Source organism: Nyctibius grandis, chromosome 4 (genome assembly GCF_013368605.1).
Source record: "Nyctibius grandis isolate bNycGra1 chromosome 4, bNycGra1.pri, whole genome shotgun sequence".
Classification (NCBI taxonomy): Eukaryota; Metazoa; Chordata; class Aves; order Nyctibiiformes; family Nyctibiidae; genus Nyctibius; species Nyctibius grandis.
The window spans coordinates 2,699,630-2,719,764 of NC_090661.1; the positions used below are offsets into that span (position 1 = coordinate 2,699,630).

At 39.9% G+C, this 20,135-nt stretch overlaps 1 protein-coding gene across 1 annotated transcript in view; it reads left to right on the plus strand.

Moving 5' to 3' along the window:
- SHANK2 (SH3 and multiple ankyrin repeat domains 2) overlaps window positions 1-20,135 on the plus strand; it is a 309,027-nt gene that overhangs the window by 64,187 nt on the left and 224,705 nt on the right. The window lies entirely within an intron of this gene.

Consider the following 20,135-nt stretch of genomic DNA (forward strand, 5'->3'; position numbering starts at 1 on the left):
TTTACCAAAAGAACAACAAATCTTAGATTTTTCAGTGTCCTTAGTATTATCGGAAGTATAAAGGAAATGTTAAACATACTTCATTGTTATTTTAGGTGTATTTGCCTGTACTCTTCTGTCACTTTAACGGCACTTTATCTCTTTGTGGATCTGAGTTTCAGAAATGAGTGTGACTGATAGTTTCATGCTGGATCACAAGAAGTATTTTCGGAACTTAAATACATGTTGGAGCAACAAAAGCCACGTTCACAGTTTGCTAAAAATCAAATAAATTTCTTTTAAAATCAGTAGGGATGGATTAACCAATACTTTTTCCATCATGAATGTAAAACGTAATTTAGATTGCTTATTTTCTTAAATGGTTGCACGGTACATTTTGAAGAAATAAATCACATGGGATAGCCTTTGTGTTATAGTAGAATTTGCCTCCATATTGTGGAGAAAGTTTGAGGATAAGTCAGTTAAAGTGGTGAGAGACATTCAGTTAGAATAAATTTCATTACTATCAGTTATCACTGTTATGTCTCAAAGGAAAAAAAAAATACTAAGTGTGTAGTTACAAATTACTGTCAGAAATTGTCCGGATGTTAGATTGGTATTTACGAAGACAGTGCCTGGTAACTGCAATATTGATAGACTTGACAGCTTTTCAGTTTGCCTACACAGCATTGACCCACTTAGAGCTGTTTAGAAATTTCCAGTAACACCTTTTTGGTTTTGGAGGAGACTTCAATATCAGTGAAGTCAAATTTTTAATGAAAATGTCTCATTTTGGTGAACGTCTGAAATATTGTGCGGTGGCTACCCTACTCTTTGTCCAATGTAGGAAGTTGTTATCTGTGCCTGGAGACTTGACAGTGAATCTCCAGTCTCCTACAATCATTTGCTCATAGCTCCCCTTAGTACTCTCTTCTCCAGTCAGAGCTCTTTTCAAGTGCATTTTGTCTTAGTTCAACCAGAGTGGTGGTGTGCTGTGCTGTAATGCGAATGTTTTAAGCCTTTCCCCCCGAGCCTTAGCTAAAGTATAGGAAGTTTTCAATGCAATTTTGTTTTTCTTCGTTTAAAGTTATAACGTAGTGGCTTTGGAGACTCTTTAAAAATTTTTATTTTTATTCAAACTGTGGTACAACTAGGATTACAGGTTGTCAGAATGAAATCGTGCTGCGTTTTCTACCATGGTTACAGCCTTTGTCATGAAATGTATAGGTGTACCGTGTTCTGTTTTTATTAGAAGTTGGAAATTATCTTGAGGACTGCTTAGTTCTGCTTAGTTTTGTGACATTTTCTGTTCTTGTCAGAATCTGCCATGACAATTGCTTAACAAGGAATTAAAATCTCATGGGTTCCTAATTCTGCTCCATCTTTACTTGATAAAATGTTCATAAACACACAGTATGGGGCATAATCTTATGTCTATAAAAAAAAGGCACTGAGAGCTGATCTAATTATTAAAACTATGAACGTGCAACTGAAGAGGAATTTGTATGAAGTATTTTTGGACTTTGTACAACGTATTGAAAACCAAAATGCCCAAAGGGCTTATAAAACCAATAAGCAAAACTACTAGTCCTGCTTCTGCTGCTTTATACCTCTTTAGCAGCTTTGAGCTGATCCAGACTCGACTTAACTGATGGTTTAGCAGTTCCCTAAGCCCAGCAAGCTCTTACGTCAGTCCTCCCTGTTTCAGGAGGCACAGTGAGAGCGAAAGTGTGACTGATCTGTCCCCATCATCCAGGCATCCCTGGCTGATGGAATGAGAAGGCCCTTTGGGGAGCTCTGGTTTAATTAATGCAGCTTTGAGTCAGCCCCCAAATGCAGGAGCACAAAACTTGCCTTAAGTCAATTTTGTGTAGTTCTTTTCAGTGCTCATATGACAAAAATCTTAATAAATTAAAGAAGAAAGATGAGCCTTTCAGAAGCTGATGAATAGCTTCGTAACTAAGCATTTGGGCAACTTGGACCACTAAGGCCAGATAATCACAAAACAAGTGACAACTTCCCAGTGATGGCTTCAAAGCTGTTAGCTGCCTTCTGGATCTGCAGAAGCTTCTCACTATGTCTAAGGAAGGTTACACCAGGACACGTCTTTTGATATCATATGACATTATGCAGTGCACCCATCACATTGCATCATCATTGAAATAGATCCTGCTCTGATCGTGTCTTTTCCTTACATCAAAGCTTAATGACACAACATTGGAATTGTACAATGAGAACAAATGGATTCCCACGAGTTTTCGTTCTGTGTTTGGTTTCAAAAGCTGGGGTAAATAGAGGTGGAAACATTTCGTCTTTGCTGAAATCAGCAACCCTAACGAACAGTTAGGAAAACTCAAAGCTTCACCCTTTGTAACCTCCTCGCTGTTTTATTTTTCAAAATTTAGCTGGAGAAATTGGATTTGCTCAAGATCTGATGTAGTACAACAGCTAGTCGAATCTTATTTTTCCAGCTTACTATCTTCCCGCAGCATTTTGTGTGGGTGTTTGCAACCTGCTTAGCCTTCCATATCACAAGTATTTCCAGTTTCCCCTGGGAGAGTTTTTCACATTCCAGTGCCCCTTGTTGTCAAAATTTAAATCAGGAACATTTTGATGTCATGAAGAGACATGATAGGATTACCAAAGTAAAAAAAAAAATAAAATTGCATTCTCTTTCATGATAGTCCTTTTGTGCTTGAATGGAGACGACATTCAGGTCAGCACCCGAGCTCTCAGATGATTACAGTAAGTCACAGCGTAGTACGAGGTCTGCTTCTATGGCTTTATTTTTTTGCCATTATTTTGATGGCGTAGTACTACACTGTGTACTTCACTCTTCACATTTGCTTCTGTGTAATGCGTGTAGGGAGCTTTAGCAGTGACTTGCACAGTAAAATAGCATCAGTAAATTATTTAAAATAGGTATAGTCACTTTAGTGTGATTTAATAATTAAAAAACCCTTTTAAGAAAAAGCCAGCTCCACAGAGACCTTTGGTGAAGTACTGAGAACCCTCGTTTGAGAACTGGTGGCTCTGGCCAACACCCCTGAAGTTTCTGGATTACGATGAAATTGTCAGCTGTGACAGTTACAGGAAGATCCTCTCCAGCTGCCTATAGTCTTATTTACTTTGTTATCACTTAACAATTTCAGATCTAAATTATCATTGCACATTCAGCCGTTAAAACATTACCTTTCTCTTCCCCTCTTTTAGATAATTGTTTAATATTGTAAATGAATCTAATAACTTGAATTTCTTACTTTAAATAAGAATATTTTATTAACAAATCCAGACTTTTTAGATAAAATGTGAAATGCTCCCTCTTGCTGTGTGCATGCACATGCACACATATATGCAGTTAGAAAAGCCTATGGCTAGCAGTTTATTTTCTACATAAATAGCTATAAATCTCCGTGAAGCCCAGTGTAAATTGTGATGTTACCTTTAGATTGCAAACAGCTTCATTTAGGAAACCACGCAGAGAAAGGTATTGCCTAAGGATGTTAAAATATTTTATTTCCCTGAGAAAACAAAGTGGTTGCTATGGGACAGAAAATGATCTAATGATGGCTTTTCGCAGATACATGCTACTGGACAGAATTAGAATATTCAAACCACAGTGGGAAAAAATGTTGATTTTTCTAGGATATATTTTTGAAAGATTTTTCTTAGTAGAGATCTAGATACTGTCAAGAAAAACAAAGCAGCAGGTATTTTTCCGTAAGGTACCATTTAATTGTTTTTTCTTTCCAGTCTTCCTAGAACACTGTGCAAATGAAACATATTTGTTTAGTCGAGCTAGCTTTTAAGTACCTATGAAGAGAAGTGCAGTCCTTTTGAACACTGAATGATGATTTCTTAAGTTATCACCTGGTACAAATAATGTTTGTTTGTGTAGCAGTATAATTAAAAATCTAAGCAATAAGTGAAAGTTACTCCGTAAGTTTAATAATAACCCTCTTCAATGGTATTTTTGGTATCTACCCGGTGGATAGATGATGGTAAAGCTGTGGATGTGGTCTATCTCGATTTCAGTAAAGCGTTTGACACGGTCTCCCACAGCATCCTCGCAGCTAAACTGGGGAAGTGTGGTCTGGATGATCGGGTAGTGAGGTGGATTGTGAACTGGCTGAAGGAAAGAAGCCAGAGAGTAGTGGTCAGTGGGACAGAGTCCAGTTGGAGGTCTGTGTCTAGCGGAGTCCCGCAAGGGTCGGTTCTGGGACCAGTTCTATTCGATATATTCATTAATGACTTGGATGAGGGATTAGAGTGCGCTGTCAGCAAGTTCGCTGATGACACAAAACTGGGAGGAGTGGCTGATGTGCCGGAAGGCTGCGCAGCCATTCAGAGAGACCTGGACAGGCTGGAGAGTTGGGCGGGGAGAAATTTAATGAAATATAACAAGGGCAAGTGTAGAGTCCTGCATCTGGGCAAGAACAACCCCATGTACCAGTACAAGTTGGGGACAGAGCTGTTGGAGAGCAGCGTAGGGGAAAGGGACCTGGGGGTCCTAGTGGACAGCAGGATGACCATGAGCCAGCAGTGTGCCCTTGTGGCCAAGAAGGCCAATGGCATCCTGGGGTGTATTAGAAGGGGTGTGGTCAGCAGGTCGAGAGAGGTTCTCCTCCCCCTCTACTCTGCCCTGGTGAGGCCGCATCTGGAGTATTGTGTCCAGTTCTGGGCCCCTCAGTTCAAGAAGGACAGGGAACTGCTAGAGAGAGTCCAGCGCAGAGCCACGAAGATGATTAAGGGAGTGGAACATCTCCCTTATGAGGAGAGGCTGAGGGAGCTGGGTCTCTTTAGCTTAGAGAAGAGGAGACTGAGGGGTGACCTCATTAATGTTTATAAATATGTAAAGGGCAAGTGTCAAGAGGATGGAGCCAGGCTCTTCTCAGTGACATCCCTTGACAGGACAAGGGGCAATGGGTGCAAGCTGGAGCACAGGAGGTTCCACTTAAATTTGAGGAAAAACTTCTTTACTGTAAGGGTGACTGAACACTGGAACAGGCTGCCCAGAGAGGTTGTGGAGTCTCCTTCTCTGGAGACATTCAAAACCCTCCTGGACGCGTTCCTGTGTGATATGGTCTAGGCAATCCTGCCCCGGCAGGAGATTGGACTAGATGATCTTTCGAGGTCCCTTCCAATCCCTAACATTCTGTGATTCTGTGATTCTGTATTTTTAAATGAGGAAAACATTTAAATACCATGTTTGAAATGCTACCGCACCAGTTCTAGAAGCGCCCTCAGCATCATCCTTTAACTAACCAAACAGAATCATTGACTCAGATGCAGTTGGGCTGTCTGGGGGTTGTCTGGCTGCGTGAAACGCGTTATGATCCATCGCAAAACTTCTAATTAATTATCTTACCCCATCCTGCACGTATAAAAGCTGTGGTTCTGTCTTTTCTCTTTTCCCATGAGATGTCCTATGAGACGGCAGTTTTTAACAGCTTCTGATCCTCCCCATATGGAGGGGCCACAGTGCCACTCCAATTGTACCTACGTGGAGGCTGGTAAAACTAATTAACTACAATTAAACGCCATGTGACTAGGGGCATAAAACGCTAGATCTTTACAGGTATTTGATGCCTAATGGTGTAGAAAGGTACATTTTAGGATGCTTTTATTAAATTGGTTGTATGCTTGTGCCCCATTGAAGTATATCTTTCAGAATTCAATTAAATGGACCTAGAAAAGATGCTTAGTTGTAAATCCACCATCCCTTAGCACCATTTGTGGTAACCTTTGGCTAGCCAGAGCAATGACAACCTGGCATACCCAGCAATTGTGTAGAGCTTCTCAGGTGGATCTGCATGGAGTAGTTTGAGTAAAGGATGGCTTGTTAGCTCTAGCGTCATGCTTGCCTTGCCAGACCCTCCTTACTCTTCAAAAATCACACGTGAACCATGTTCCCTTTTGCTCTTTGGGCTGGAATATGCTGCAGAAATGCCCAAGTCCAACCGTGCCAGCTGGATTTTGCTCTGTGCTTGCTGCACTCAAGTGCTTCTGTTAGTTACATGAATTACTTAATGCTTGTACTCTTTTTAAAAAATTATTGTGATGTCCTTCCTAGCTCATTATGAACACTAATTTTTAATGCCCGTAGATTAGTAATCAGTAAGTTCCTTCCTAAGCTTGAGAAAAATTGGTCTGTTCTTGAATGAGACAAAAATTAAAGTTGTTTTATAATATTTGTTTTCACTCCTCTCATAACTGTATTCCCCTAACAAGCTTGAGGACCTTAGAGGTCTTGGTTCTCCAAAGAAGCTTCTGCTGTGATCATGCTTGAAATTCCCACTAGCTGTGTGTGGCTTGCATGAATGCATGCAAAAATTGCTGCTTTAGATCATCCTGCTTTTGGCATGAATAGCTAAGAATATGATCTTGCAATATGATTAGCATTCACTTGTACTATTTAAAAACTTTTTTCTGAATGTAAAGTATTTTGAGAAGTTACTAAATCAACAGACCATTGGGAGAGACCATTTGCCATTGGGAGCAGTCATGATTTCTGCCCTTAGTGTGTGCTTGTACTGTCTGTGATTATGGCCATTAATATTAAATTTCTGCTTTGTTTCGGTTTCCTATCTCCTTTTCCATATTTTTTTCATGCTGCTTAAAACTATTCCCTAAATTTTCTCTCATAGTAATCCTTATATTCCTGTTTAACAACTTCAGCCATCTTTCCCAGTCTCCTTACTCCAGTTCATTCATTGCAGGCATTTCTGGAGCTGCAATGTTGTTTTCTGCCAGCCAGTTTCCTGAACTGCCCATTCTTACTCTACCTTTACATGCTGTTATGTGCTTATGGGGTCTGTTCATCACTGCTAATCCAGTCTCTAGACCTTGTTTTTTTTCTCTCCTCTTTTTTCTTTATGTGTTTGCATGTCTTTTCTTTACAGTGCTCCCTATTAGTGAAGATGTGTTCCCTATCTGGCGTTAGCAGTTGTGTACTGGGGGGTTTTCTATCACTGACTCTAGGCACCACCTGCCCTAGGTAGGTATTGAAAATGCAGAATATTGATAGATGTAAAGTAGTAATGTAAAAGCCAAGAAAATGATCATCAGCCACAGAACTTTAGTTAGGAAACAGCTGCTTTCCCCTCACCCCCTCTTCCTGTAAGGGAGAGTGACAGAATAGATAAGAAAGATCAATTGAATTTACGGACAAAGGTTTTCCCAGCCGTAATGGTGCATAGCAACAATAGCCCTCTCAGTTCAGCCCTTTAAGGAACACAGATGAAGGTTAAAATCGGTTAGTAAGGCTTAATTAGTGAGATTCTAAAATAAAATGCACATTGAGAGAGATTAAGGTGATGCTAAGGATTCGTTTATGATGTTATTTACCCCTAGCAATACATTTTCGGAAGAGGCTATCCATTCCTGTCAGTTCATGATCAGAAATTCGCATATAGTCTCTTCTAAAAAAAAGGTAACAAACTTCAAATGCCGAAGTGTCTTGATCATGTAAGCTGAAACAAGTACTAAGAAAACCCTGCCCATTTTAGCTAATGGACCAGTGGAGCACTAGTTAAAAATGAGTTTCCTAGTTAATGTTTTGAACCTCGTCTGTTGAAATATTGACGGTGTTTGACTAACGAAACGGAAGGCTTACTGGGTTGTTCTCCTGTTGGAGTTGTGCTCTGGGGAGTACAATTCACAGAGATTTCTGTCTACAGTTGTGAAATTTTTCACTTTTCCTCTGCAGATTATTCCACTCCTTTGATGGGTCAAAGAAGCAAGCTGGTTTTCTCCATGTATTTTGCAAAGTCTAGGCTGCGCTAGAATACAGGGCAACAGCAGAGGTAGGGATAAACTGCACTGCTCTGTACATCTTTCAGATTGGAATGTGGCCTGTGATCGCGCTGGACTGTGGAGAGCTACCTTCCAGCTTATCGGACTGGTGTGACCCAAACTCTGCTCTTCCCAGTTATGTGCTTAGAAAAATCCATGAGCTATGATTGCTCAAAGGAATGGCCTGGGGAGAGGAGAAATACTTTTGAATACCTTCTATGCTTTTATACTGTGCTGTTCTTCTAGTTATCCCACACAGATCCATTTCTATTGCTCTGTTAGAGTCCACTATCTTGCATCATTCAAATGTTCCCTTGACTGAAATTCTGGTCCCAGTAGAGTCCATAGCAAAGGATATATCACCTTTTCTGGGACTAGGGTTTAAACGGGTGTGTCTTGCCGTTCATTCATTACTTAACCTGTAGAATAAGAGGTGCATCTCTTCCAAGTTTAGGCAATGTCAAAACTCTGTGAATGGTATAGGAGCTTGCTCAGAGCATTTACTTTTTGTAATCTTTCATACATAAATTTAAATCACTAATTAGTCACTCCTGCATCTTAATTATTTACTGTGTTGCTTTTGGTTGCTATGTGGTTTGATAAATCTTTATGTTAAACTGGTGTCTGGTATTCAGAATGAATAGAATGAACTCAGAAGATCTGAGAAGAGGCTGTAGGAACTGTACCTTACTCCTTCGTGCAATGTGCAGCATCCAAATGTACACTGCTTTCTTGTTTGTGTACTACATGACATACACTTTCTTGACTCATTGAGTGCTGTGATTCCTAAGCATCTCAAAGCAGTAATCCACTTTCATTTTCTCCATTGAAAATCTCTTTCAGATTTTTTCTCCCAGCTTCACTGGGAATCACTGGAATTTCACTGTATTTTCTTCCTATCTTCAGTCCTTCCACTTCCATTTATACTTTATTTCTTGACCTCAGATGTGTCCTGTGAGTCTTATTTATTTCTCCTCCTTCTTTCCTGCTGATAATGCCTTTGATGTTCCTTGCAGCTTCCCAACATAAAGGAAAGCATGGTCCTAGCCAGGGGGACTTAGGGTGAGTCATTTCTGAATTTCTTACCAAATTCTAGACCAGGAAAAAGATATTAAGACTTTATGGAAGATTTACTTTTGCAGTGATTCTTTAAAAGTTGTCTCCAACTGCATAAATTTCCATTTATTCTTGTTCTGTTCCACCACCCTTCCACCAGTCATCAGCCAGCTGAGGGAATGGTCCTAGGCTTTCCTGACCTCCACTGGGAACATGGCAGGGGGGGCCTGAATAATCTTTGACTGTGTTTCTGTCCCCCATTGCAACAGAGGTGTCCTGGGGACTGTGGTGACCTGTATGTTGACTAGAAGCGGTGGTTCCTCAGAAACCAAAGCTGCTGGGGCTTGCAGGATTGCTACACCACGAGTTCCCGGTGACACTGGGTCTGGCGTCCACTGGTAGAGCTGAGGGCTGGATCCTTCCTTCATTTTAAGTCTCTATTACAAATGTTAGTAAACAAAAAAACATTGCAAGTAATTTGAATTCACTTCTCAACTGAAGCTTCCTAATGTAATATCTGAAATACATATTTTATGTTACCCTGTTTTATCTGTTCTGTCTTATGTACTTTTTTCTTTTGATACATAATGTGTTCTTCATGCACTTTTTTTTTGCTTATAAAGACCTACTATTTATTGCTTAAAATTCTCATACCTGAAGTTGTGCCTTTGAATATATCAGTACAATTTTCATTAACTTAGTTTAGATCTGTTTCTGTAGATGACGACAGGCTAGATCCTAGGTGGTTAGTGCCAAACAATCTTCCCTCTAATGAAGGTGCTGGTGGACACATATAGTAATATATAGGTAATACTAACATGAGAATGATTTCTCTCTTAAACACACGGTCTGCAATTATTCTGAAACATCAATAATCTGCACCTGAAATGCCATGACTTAGTAGAGAACAACATATGTAATTTCCTTATTTATACAATTACTGTCTTTTCTCTAATCCCATTCTTTTTTAGGGATGTACATTGCCATTTTCTGCTAGCTTTATTTGCATCACTTCTTGTCCAGAAAAAAACAGAGTTATTTTGAAACTTGAACAGAGGAGTCAAATTTTATTGTAGTACTCATGATGTCTGGGGGTGTGACTGCCAAATAATATCCAGAACACTTCTGTTTTCATAGTAATGTCCTGAATTAATGAATATCATGTAGTTATATCTACCACTGCTGCCAGAAACATAAGAATAAATGGTATTATTTCTGAAAAAGTATGTACATAAGATTACTTTTTGATAATGGGTTTTAAGTTTGCACCTTCTTTATTCTTTCAGTTGATCTTATTTACCTGCTCTGATTTACTAATCTACATAAACAAGAGAGTCCTTTTTTGTATTCTTGTTACATAAAATCTAAACTCAGCTGTCAGTGCACCATCTCAAAACTTATTCTATAGGCAACATCAAGAAACGGGCTACACTGGGGGGGAAAAAAAGTCTTCCCTCAACATTTTCAAACATTGTAAAATGCAAGTGATAGTGTCTTGAAGCAGAAGTAGGCATAGTACTGCTAATGTTACTTTAATTCTTAATCCACCTCAAAAACTCTTCATTGAGCAAGCCTTCCTTTCTCAATGGGATTAACCACTGAGAACATTACGAATGCTGCGAACACCTACATATTTGTACAAAGATAACCCCCTGTTACAGCGGATACGTTCTTTTTTTATCCTTTCTTATTTATACCAGCATGATTCATTAAGAGTTATTTTTAAGATGAAGAAATGTAGGCTACTAATATAATTTAAAATGCTGTTATTTTACTGAATAAGTCAGCAGTGGTTTAGCTTCCTTTTAACACCAAATGTCTAAATGGAACTAAGGATAGTGAGACAATTATCAGCTTAAATTATTGTGTTTTATCTTTTAAAGATCCTGCTTGATAACATGACTTTAGAGAGAGCTTGCTTTCCTCTATTTAGAAGGGAAGATATTTTGAGGGTTGAATGGTTGCATTGATTTCTACTATCTGTAGCATAAGAGACGAGTGGAAATTCGCAGAGAGAGATTCTCTACTCAGGTAACCCAAATGTGCATCGTCTCAAAAGTGTAAGTATAACTTACTTGGTGCTCACAGTACTAGGTCCACTTTGGAATTGAGATGATGAGAATAAGAGCAAATGAGGAATTCTTGAAGATCACTTATGCCAGATAAGAGGAAAAAAACAACGTGCAGAGGATAACGTGGGGTGCAATAATGATGGTTCTCACTAACTCCACATTTGAGAAGCTACATCTACAATTATGTAAATGCTCTTTGCTTTCCAGGTGGCTGTGGAAGTCTATGGGATAGTCTTACTGGCTTCTTCTACACTTACAACCCCCAACAGCATTCTCTCCTTAAATTCTCCTCTCACTAAGTGCACATTCATGGGCTTCAGGGAGGCTGCAGAGTCCACGATTTAGTTCTCTTGGCACTTAGTTTATAGTTTTGTTGATAATACCTCTGCCAGACTAAAAGTGGGCTCCTTTTGCTGCTCTACTGTAAAATAAGAATGAAAGTGGTAATGCGCATTTTTGTCATTAAATACATCATAAAGTAGTGTGCACCTGTGGGAAGCCAACCAGTAGAGTGAAAAGCTTTCACAGTTCTGTAGTTCCTTTACTGACAGTTCAAGCCCAGCTATGCCTCCTCAGTAAAATAACATATTCTTCTGTCAATGCAAATATTACTCTTAAAGTGCAACAAGGTATTAAAAAGATATAGCAATCACAGAATCACAGAACGTTAGGGATTGGAAGGGACCTCGCAAGATCATCTAGTCCAATCCCCCTGCCGGAGCAGGATTACCTAGACCATATCACACAGGAACGCGTCCAGGCGGGTTTTGAATGTCTCCAGAGAAGGAGACTCCACAACCTCTCTGGGCAGCCTGTTCCAGTGTTCGGTCACCCTCACCGTAAAGAAGTTTTTCCTCATATTTATGTGGAACCTCCTGTGTTCCAGCTTGCACCCATTGCCCCTTGTCCTGTTAATGTCATATTGCCTACTTGATTGTTCGCTCCTCTCTTCACAATTAACTTCGGCATATGAAGACTGGGTGATTTTTTTCCACTGTTGTTAGACATTTATGTGATGTGACCTCCTATAAATCTTCCTCTTCTAGATGAGCTACCTCATATACGGTTTTCTTGCTCCCTCACTACTATTCTATCCCTATCTGTTTGTCTTCATCGCTAATTTTATGTAACTTTGCCATGATGGGATGTGTTCTAGAAATTCTCTCTCCTGATGCACTCTTACGTGCATTTATTTGCCGTTGGCTCTGGGTGGCAGGCAGATTATCCTTAGACAACTGGTGATGGAAGCAGTGAAAGAAAACTGGAGCCATGAGAAGAAGGGAAAACAAGGTTGAAAAATGGCAGTGAAGGACACCAAGTTTTGAGTTGAAGAAGAGGGAGGAGCTGGAGCTAAAAGAAGATATTGTGGATTAGTTTCTTTGCTCTTCTCTTATAATTCCTGCCTTGGGCTAACTCACAGTCATGCATGAACTTTAACACATGACTTGGTTTGCCCTGCAGTAAATCAGAAGTAGCTGTATGTTTGAGAGATACTTGAGCTGGAGATGGGCGGTAAAGCTGACATTCATAGTAGGTGTACTTCTCCGTCCTTGAGCACCTTGAGTTATCATTTAGACTTCTGTACAGGTACTGTAAAATGTTGTCAGAGCAGAGTGGATGCATTTCATATCTGATGTGCTGGGGGAATTGTGCCGAAACATAAGAAGCCTGGAGAATTGGATCCAACTGGCTGACACCTAAAATAGTACAAATAAATTTACCCAACACCCCCCACCTTCCCAGTAATTAGTTGTCTATATAAATTGTACTAGCATAATGCACGTGGCTGTGGCCCACCATTTGACCACTTTGGCTAGTTATATATTTTGTAACTTATATGAGAGACAAATTTTTTTTTTCCCCCCATTGAGAGCAATATACGCTTTTCAGTTATGAAAATGGTGTTCTAAATAAAACTGACATGATCCACCAACACTTTTGGAAGCACAGATGCTTTGTCCCACTATTTACTAAAGAGGTTCACGCTTAGATTAAAGCAGTGAAATCAAATCACTGAATAAAGCCTGGAACAACATAATGATTTAAGGAATTTGTTGAGAGCTTTTGGTAGGAGGAAAGTTAGGCAAAAATAGAGTGTTGTCTGTACAACACCAGAACACAGAAACAGCATGAAATCCAATATTGGTACATTTGTTTTTCTAAGCATTTTGTGTAGTTTCATTTGTCTTTGTTCTCCTCTGCGACATCAGACTGCAACCCACAAGTCTGTGTACTGCATCCAAGGCCCATCAGCGTCAGCCATTAAAAGAAGAATCAGGCATCTCTGTTTGCAGGAACTCCCAGCCGTGAAATTCTCCTCTCTCTGACTGACACTACTTTTTCATTATTCTTTTTTTCAGCATAAACTATGTGGGTTGGGATATGCACAGCCCCCTGATCTTAAACGATATTTTTCCCAACTCAATGTATACATAATGCAAAGAATGAAATTAATTTGTTGTGTAATTCAGTGCTTCTGAGTGGTGCTGCACCAGGACTAGATTTCGCGGTGTATTATTAGTGGAGAAAATTGCACTATGCTTCCACCAGCTTGTTTAAAGAGGATAAGAATTTGTAGTGGGATATAATTATATTTGATTTGTATTTTCTATGTTAGTCTTGGAGGTAAAAGAATGCAGCTTCAGGGGTTCACACTTGAATGTTTTGAGTTCAAGCTGATAGTCTGGGCTAAACAGATCTTTCTGTCCAGATACTGTAAAAGTTTTTAATCTCTTGCTTCAATGACACTTCTACGTAGCTGGTTACCGATGGTCTGCTGCTGTATAAAGCTGAACAATTCTGGATGAGTTCTGCTTGCTGATCAAAGCACACCTTGAAATCAGCCCAGTCCACATTTAAAGAAATCAATTAAAACAAGTAGTTTCATGTTTTATCTACTGCAAATCACCCATTGCCTTTTTTGAAAGGGTTCACAATAACTATTTACTTTTTGAAAGATTTTCTTTCTCCTTGTCTTCACCACGAGCAAAGGGGGAGCAACATCTCCCTTATGAGGAGAGTCTGAGGGAGCTGGGTCTCTTTAGCTTAGAGAAGTGGAGACTGAGGGGTGACCTCATTAATGTTTATAAATATGTAAAGGGCAAGTGTCATGAGGATGGAGCCAGGCTCTTCTCAGTGACATCCCTTGACAGGACAAGGGGCAATGGGTGCAAGCTGGAACACAGGAGGTTCCACATAAATATGAGGAAAAACTTCTTTACAGTGAGGGTGACCGAACACTGGAACAGGCTGCCCAGAGAGGTTGTGGAGTCTCCTTCTCTGGAGACATTCAAAACCCTCCTGGACGCGTTCCTGTGTGATATGGTCTAGGTAATCCTGCTCCGGCAGGGGGATTGGACTAGGTGATCTTTCAAGGTCCCTTCCAATCCCTAACATTCTGTGATTCTGTGTTATCTGGGTGCACAAATGTGTAGAAGAGAGATGCAAATATTTATTGTAGTTATTTGTATTATTCAGAGGAAGGTTTGTTGTTACTCTCAAACCAAACACACATAATAGAAATGAGGGGCTATGGGTGCTCCGGGAGTAGAAAAATTTGAGAAACCCTTGTCAGAGCTGGCCTTCCCGTCCCCCACCTCTGGCTGGGGAGAATACTCCGCAGAAACAGAACTACATGGAATACAGGTTCTTATTTGGATAAGTCACTTTTTCTTTATAGCAGTATACCTGTTAGAATGAAAGCGAGCCGTACATATTTTATTCAAATCGGCTGCTTTCTTCGGCGTTGCTGATAGATTTCAATCATGTTTTAAAATTCTGCTTCAGCTATTGTAGCTTTCCCTCATTGCATTTGCTTTTCTCTCTCTTCAAGCTGCTCCTTACAAGACGTCTCCCTCATTATTGGCCATTGTTTCCTCCCCACTTCCAGGCTTTCACACGAAATCGGAGGGTTTCATTTTCCCACCTTTTAACCTTCCATTGTTCTGCCTCTATCTGCACCCCTGACCCAGATTCCTCACACAATTGCAGGCTACAAAGCAGCCTCTCATTCTTGGGGATGGAGGTTTTATTTCAGTTCTCAGGTAAATTCTGATCTGTGTATCTGTATCACCGCAGTCAGAGCTTCAGATATTTGCCAGTATTGCCATATTGAGCCTGGTAATTTATATTATTTATTTTTAAAAAGGGAAACCCCATGATATTCAAGCTCTTTTGGATCATAATTTCTAAACCTATTATCTTCTAATCTATCAAAGAGATTTCAGACATTTGTTCTGACATGTAACAAGTTTTAAGCGATTCTTAGAGATTTTTAAATGTAATCTAAAGAGGAGATTCTCTGTATCTTCTTGATGTTGTGTAAGCACCTGAAAGTGAAGCCTTAAGGTGAACACGTCTCCCTTCTGCAGAAGCATGCAGCTCTTTGAAGGTTATTCTGGCATTACTGCTGTAATCCTCATGAAGGCTCATTTATAATCACGTGGGTATGGTAAGAAAGAGGGATTGATTTTCATTTCCCATGATTTTAAGCTCATTTATGCGGCAACTGTATATTCATCAACTTTTAAATTCTTTTGAAATGTACCCAGAAACACATACACCTCACATGCTTAGTTATTAAAATACAGGAATTGGGTAAAATGTTTTCTGTAGGATTGGAGAGCCCAGCAGTGGCCGTTCACCCCACCACACAAAGAATTGCCTCTGATCAAGCCCTTCCACACAGCCATGGCTGAGAGCCTTTCCAACTACATGTTGTTGTTTTTAAAGCAAATTCTGTGAACGTGGTAGGTTCCTCGTGAGAGCAGAGGGAGACTGGCCCTTGTCACATAGAGCAAAGTTTGGGGACGGCGATGTAACAGAAATGCCAGGTGACGGAAGGGCTGTCTGGCACGCGGCTGTGGGACTTGCACTGCTAATTTTTGTTTTTCTTTCTAATTGGTAACTCTTGCCATCTGTTCCTGAGCCATCCCTCTGCTGTCCTTTCCTATACGCAGTCTCCTGCCCCCATTCTACCCTTCAAACTTGGACTGACTGCCTGCAGGCTACTAACAGGAGCTGATTGATACCAGTAGTAGCTGGGTGGTAAGAAGATGCTAACGGTGACATGGCAAGAGAGATACTAATGGTAGGTCAGGTAAGGCTGGGCTCTTCAAGCAGCATTTGAGTGGGCTCAGATGCTTCTCTCTCAGTGCTGGTTTAACCGCAGTTTCCTGAGCAAATTCCCCAAATTTTTTTTCAGAAAAATTTAAAAAAACTCCTTTGCTTTATAAAACAGATTTAGTTGTTCCTCTGAGGTGGATTCCTTCTGAATCGATCACCGCTGCCTGTGTTCCTGACCACCTTGTGCCTTTGTGCAATAAGTGAGTAATCTAGAAGCACTGTACCAACCTAGGAGGTTTGGTTTTTTTTAGGAGTCTTTTTGTACTTTACAGTCTATATTTGAATCTGTCTTTTCTTGTCTAACTCTCCATTTGGCGGCTTAGCATACAGGAAGCCTATTTTATAGTGGAGAGAAATGCATTTATACATGCCAAGAGCTGTATTTTTAACAAAGCCCTAGATGTGTGTACAAGTTAAAGAGATTTCTCTTACAAGAACTCCAAAATGGACAAAAATAAAAAAAGAATAAAGCGTGGCAATCGTTTACTGTGTTCTACCATTATCTGAGAAGCCCTTGCTCTTAGAGGTCTATTGGTGGGGCGATTAAGCAAGAGTGTAGATTTGGTCAGACAGATAATTTTTTGCTTTTTCTAAAGGCATTTAAGTGCCTAAAAATAGATCCTCAAGGATATGTAAGTCACTGATTTCCACAGATTTCTAATGGGAGCTATGGACTGAAATACGTATAAAAATTTGGGAACCTGATGTTGCAAACACACAGAAAAATGGTAATGAAAATTAACTCTAGAGCCCACGTTTTGATTTCTGTTTAAGGTGGCCTTTTCTTCTCAGAGACATCCCCATGCAGAGCTCACAGATATTATCCTGAGCACCTACAGGAGAAGCAGGGAAATTAGGGCTTATTCACCTGTATTTGGAAGGTTCTTCATGATTTTTAGATTATGGATGCTAATGGCTTGTGGGTTATATTATTGTTGTGTGTTCGCATAGTCAAATTATTACGTTTTTGTCCTGAGCTAATAATACCAGACTACCATTGTGAGGCAGAAAATCTTTCAGGAAAAGGTGGAAGCTGCTGGAATCTTTTCTTTTTTAACTTCCCAACACCACAGATTTTAGGACTTCAGTCAAAATAAACAAATTTTAATAAGCTATTAGTGAAAATTAGAAAAAAATCAAAAACTGCAGCTGCAGATAGTTCACTGACTTCCTTGCTTGTCATATTTTCCAAGTGTACAGTAGCGTTTATCGCAGTGGGCTCTGCCATGTGGGAAGAAGTTGTATTTCCTGCGTTGGGGAAAAGATAGTTAAATGGAGTAAAATGATCACTCATCAGGTGATATATCTGATGGTGTAGATCGGAAAGAGTTCCCACAATTTCCATGAAACTCAATAATTTCAAGTGACTTTAATATTTTTTTTTTTGTTTTTATAACACTGATTAGAAACCTCTAGATGATGAAATGCTACAGCTCTGGCAAGAATCTAATAAAAATACCCCCTGGGATTGATTTTGATTGACTCAGTTACCTGTTTTTATTTTACTGTATATGAACAGACATGAATGAGCACAATTGACTTAACCCTTTCCTCACCTAACTGCTGTGATTAGGTACTTGGGCTATCATTACTTTGAAGCACTGACACCCACGCAAAGGAAAAGGCAGTTTGAGGATTCAACTCCCAGGTTTCTACAACTCCCAGGTTTCTGCACCACTGTCACCTTCTCAGTAAAATGCCCGGGATGTCCTACTTAGAGGAACATGAGGGACGCTGAGATCCCATCCCTTTGGAGATAGTTAACGCTTAGCCTGTAGGTGATTTTCTGTGCCTGGTGTTCTGGTTATTAAAGCACAGAACTGAGCATAGGGAGGCAGTGATTGTCTTCTTTTCCTGTGGGCACAACAGGTAATTCTCCTCTCGAAGTATATGGGGATCAATCCATGCTCTGTATCGTCAATGAAGGCGATTGCCCTACGCTGTGTAGAATTAAGATGTGCTCCCTAGGAAACCTGTGCCCACGGGCATTACAGCAACGCCTGGAGCTAAGGACACTGTGCAGCGGCACAGCCCTTACCATGTGGTTACTACAAGTGAGGATCACCAGCAAGCGCTTGCCTAACTTTTACAAAGGACTATCTGAGCCCTGTCAGTAGACAACAATTAAATTTCGGTCTCTTTTCTGAGCATTTCAGGAACTACCACCGTAAAAATTGCTTCCGTTGGTCTCCATTTGGCTTTTGAAACAGGAGTACTACCAGATATCGGAGGTTTTGAATTTTAAATTTTAAAATTCATGAGCCCTCACATGCTATTGGCTAAGCGTGGTTAGAAAGCACTATGTACATGTAAATGTTATTAATAATTATAGCTCCTTTGTCATTTGTAGCTCCAAATATAATCAGGGGGATTGAATGAAGATATTAGAAAAAGTAAAGCACAGAAGCTTTTAATTCAAATTAGTGACACGGTTGTTCTGGTGTAGCAGTTCTTGTTCTGGAAATGAGATTGATTCTTCTGGGGAGCTAATTAATGCACATGTACGTTAGCAAATAACAGTTGAAAGTTATTCTTTAGAAAGCTTTGCATCTTATCAAAGTTAAGAAGAAAATTCTTCCTGTCAAATAAAGACATTTAGTGGTGTATATATGCTGTGTCCAACATTTCCTCTGGTAAGATTTCCACCTATTAAGAGTAATTGCTTTTAAAGATAAATTGAACCAAAGCAGAGAATGGTATTAATTTAGAGAAATATTCCTTTCTTTATAAACTAATAACTATGTAAGCACTGGAATGTTAAATTAAGTTTAAACTATTCAATTTATTTATGCTTACTAATTATACTCAGTGTTATGTTAAATATGAGATCATTATGCATACAGAGGTTAAGTCCATTTAAGTCATTTATTTTCTATCTTTCTTGAAGCAGTTTTCTCAGCAAGAAAAAGACCTAATTTTCAAAATAGATGCATTAGCGATCCGCAGAGATGTCTGAAATTGAATAAATATTTATTAACTGTTGTATAGTTTATACTATTTGAAGACAATTTTTTAATGTAGGTTACTCTTTTTTTTTAAAAAAAACCAACAGTGAATTTCCTATTCTTTGGAATCTTTATATCTTACATTTAACTAGTTATGCTTATAATTTTATGATTGTTCTGCTTCCTATCTGCCCATTTCCCTCAGTTGCTCTTCTTCTGGGAGCATGTTTGCACTGGCTCACGTAGATATCTATAGATTTTTTTTTCAGAGTTACTACTTTAAAAACTGCATTTAGTTTCTGGCATTTAGCGAAATGGCTTGGTCAAATTTTCATATTTTTACCCTGTGCAAAAAGAAATTCTGTTTCATTCCAGTGCAACGGAAGGGGAGTGGAAGGTAATTGTGCTTGTATCTCGGAGTGGAATATAGGCCATGCTGAGCTGTTCTGTTTAGAGGCAGTTTTGTCTCCGTTCTTAACGTAGTCGTTGTGTGAAGCTTGGTGTGACTCCTGCTTTTCCTCACATTGGCTCTTTGGGGCATTGCAGTAAGCAAGCAAAGAAACAGCAAAAAGCAAATAAACAGCAAAAAGCAAATAAATAACAAAAAGGAAATACATAGAAAAAAGGCAATAAATAGAAAAAAAGGAAGTAAATAGCAAAAAAGCAAATAAACAGCAAAAAGCCTCCGAGCACCGAGCGTGAGCTGTGCAAGTTTCAGAGCTCCGTGCACTCTCTCCTCTCTGGCGAGGTTTCCCTGCCCCGGTCGCAGCCCGCGGAGCGCCGCTGCCAAGCGCCTTCTCACGCCTCGCTCCCGCTGCCCTTCGCAAATCGGAATTTTTGGCCCCTCGGAGCTGGGGCCGCCTGCACCTCCCTCAGCCCAGCACAAATGCAAGGAGGAAGAGTATCTCCTGCAAGGCTGTGGCGGTGGTGTTCACATGACTAATGCTGTGAAAGATAGCAAGGTTTTTTTTTTTTGAGCAGCTCCAGTCTATGCACAGTTGGCTCCCAGCTGACAGACAGAATGTGGGGTGGGCTTTGTCACCAGAGCGCCGGGTACTGCATGCCCGGTGATGCTCGCAATTACACAGTGCCCAGAAACCTGCTGCTTATGTCAGGGTACAGGCAGCCTGAACACGTAGAAATTGGGTAGCTTGAATTTTTTTTT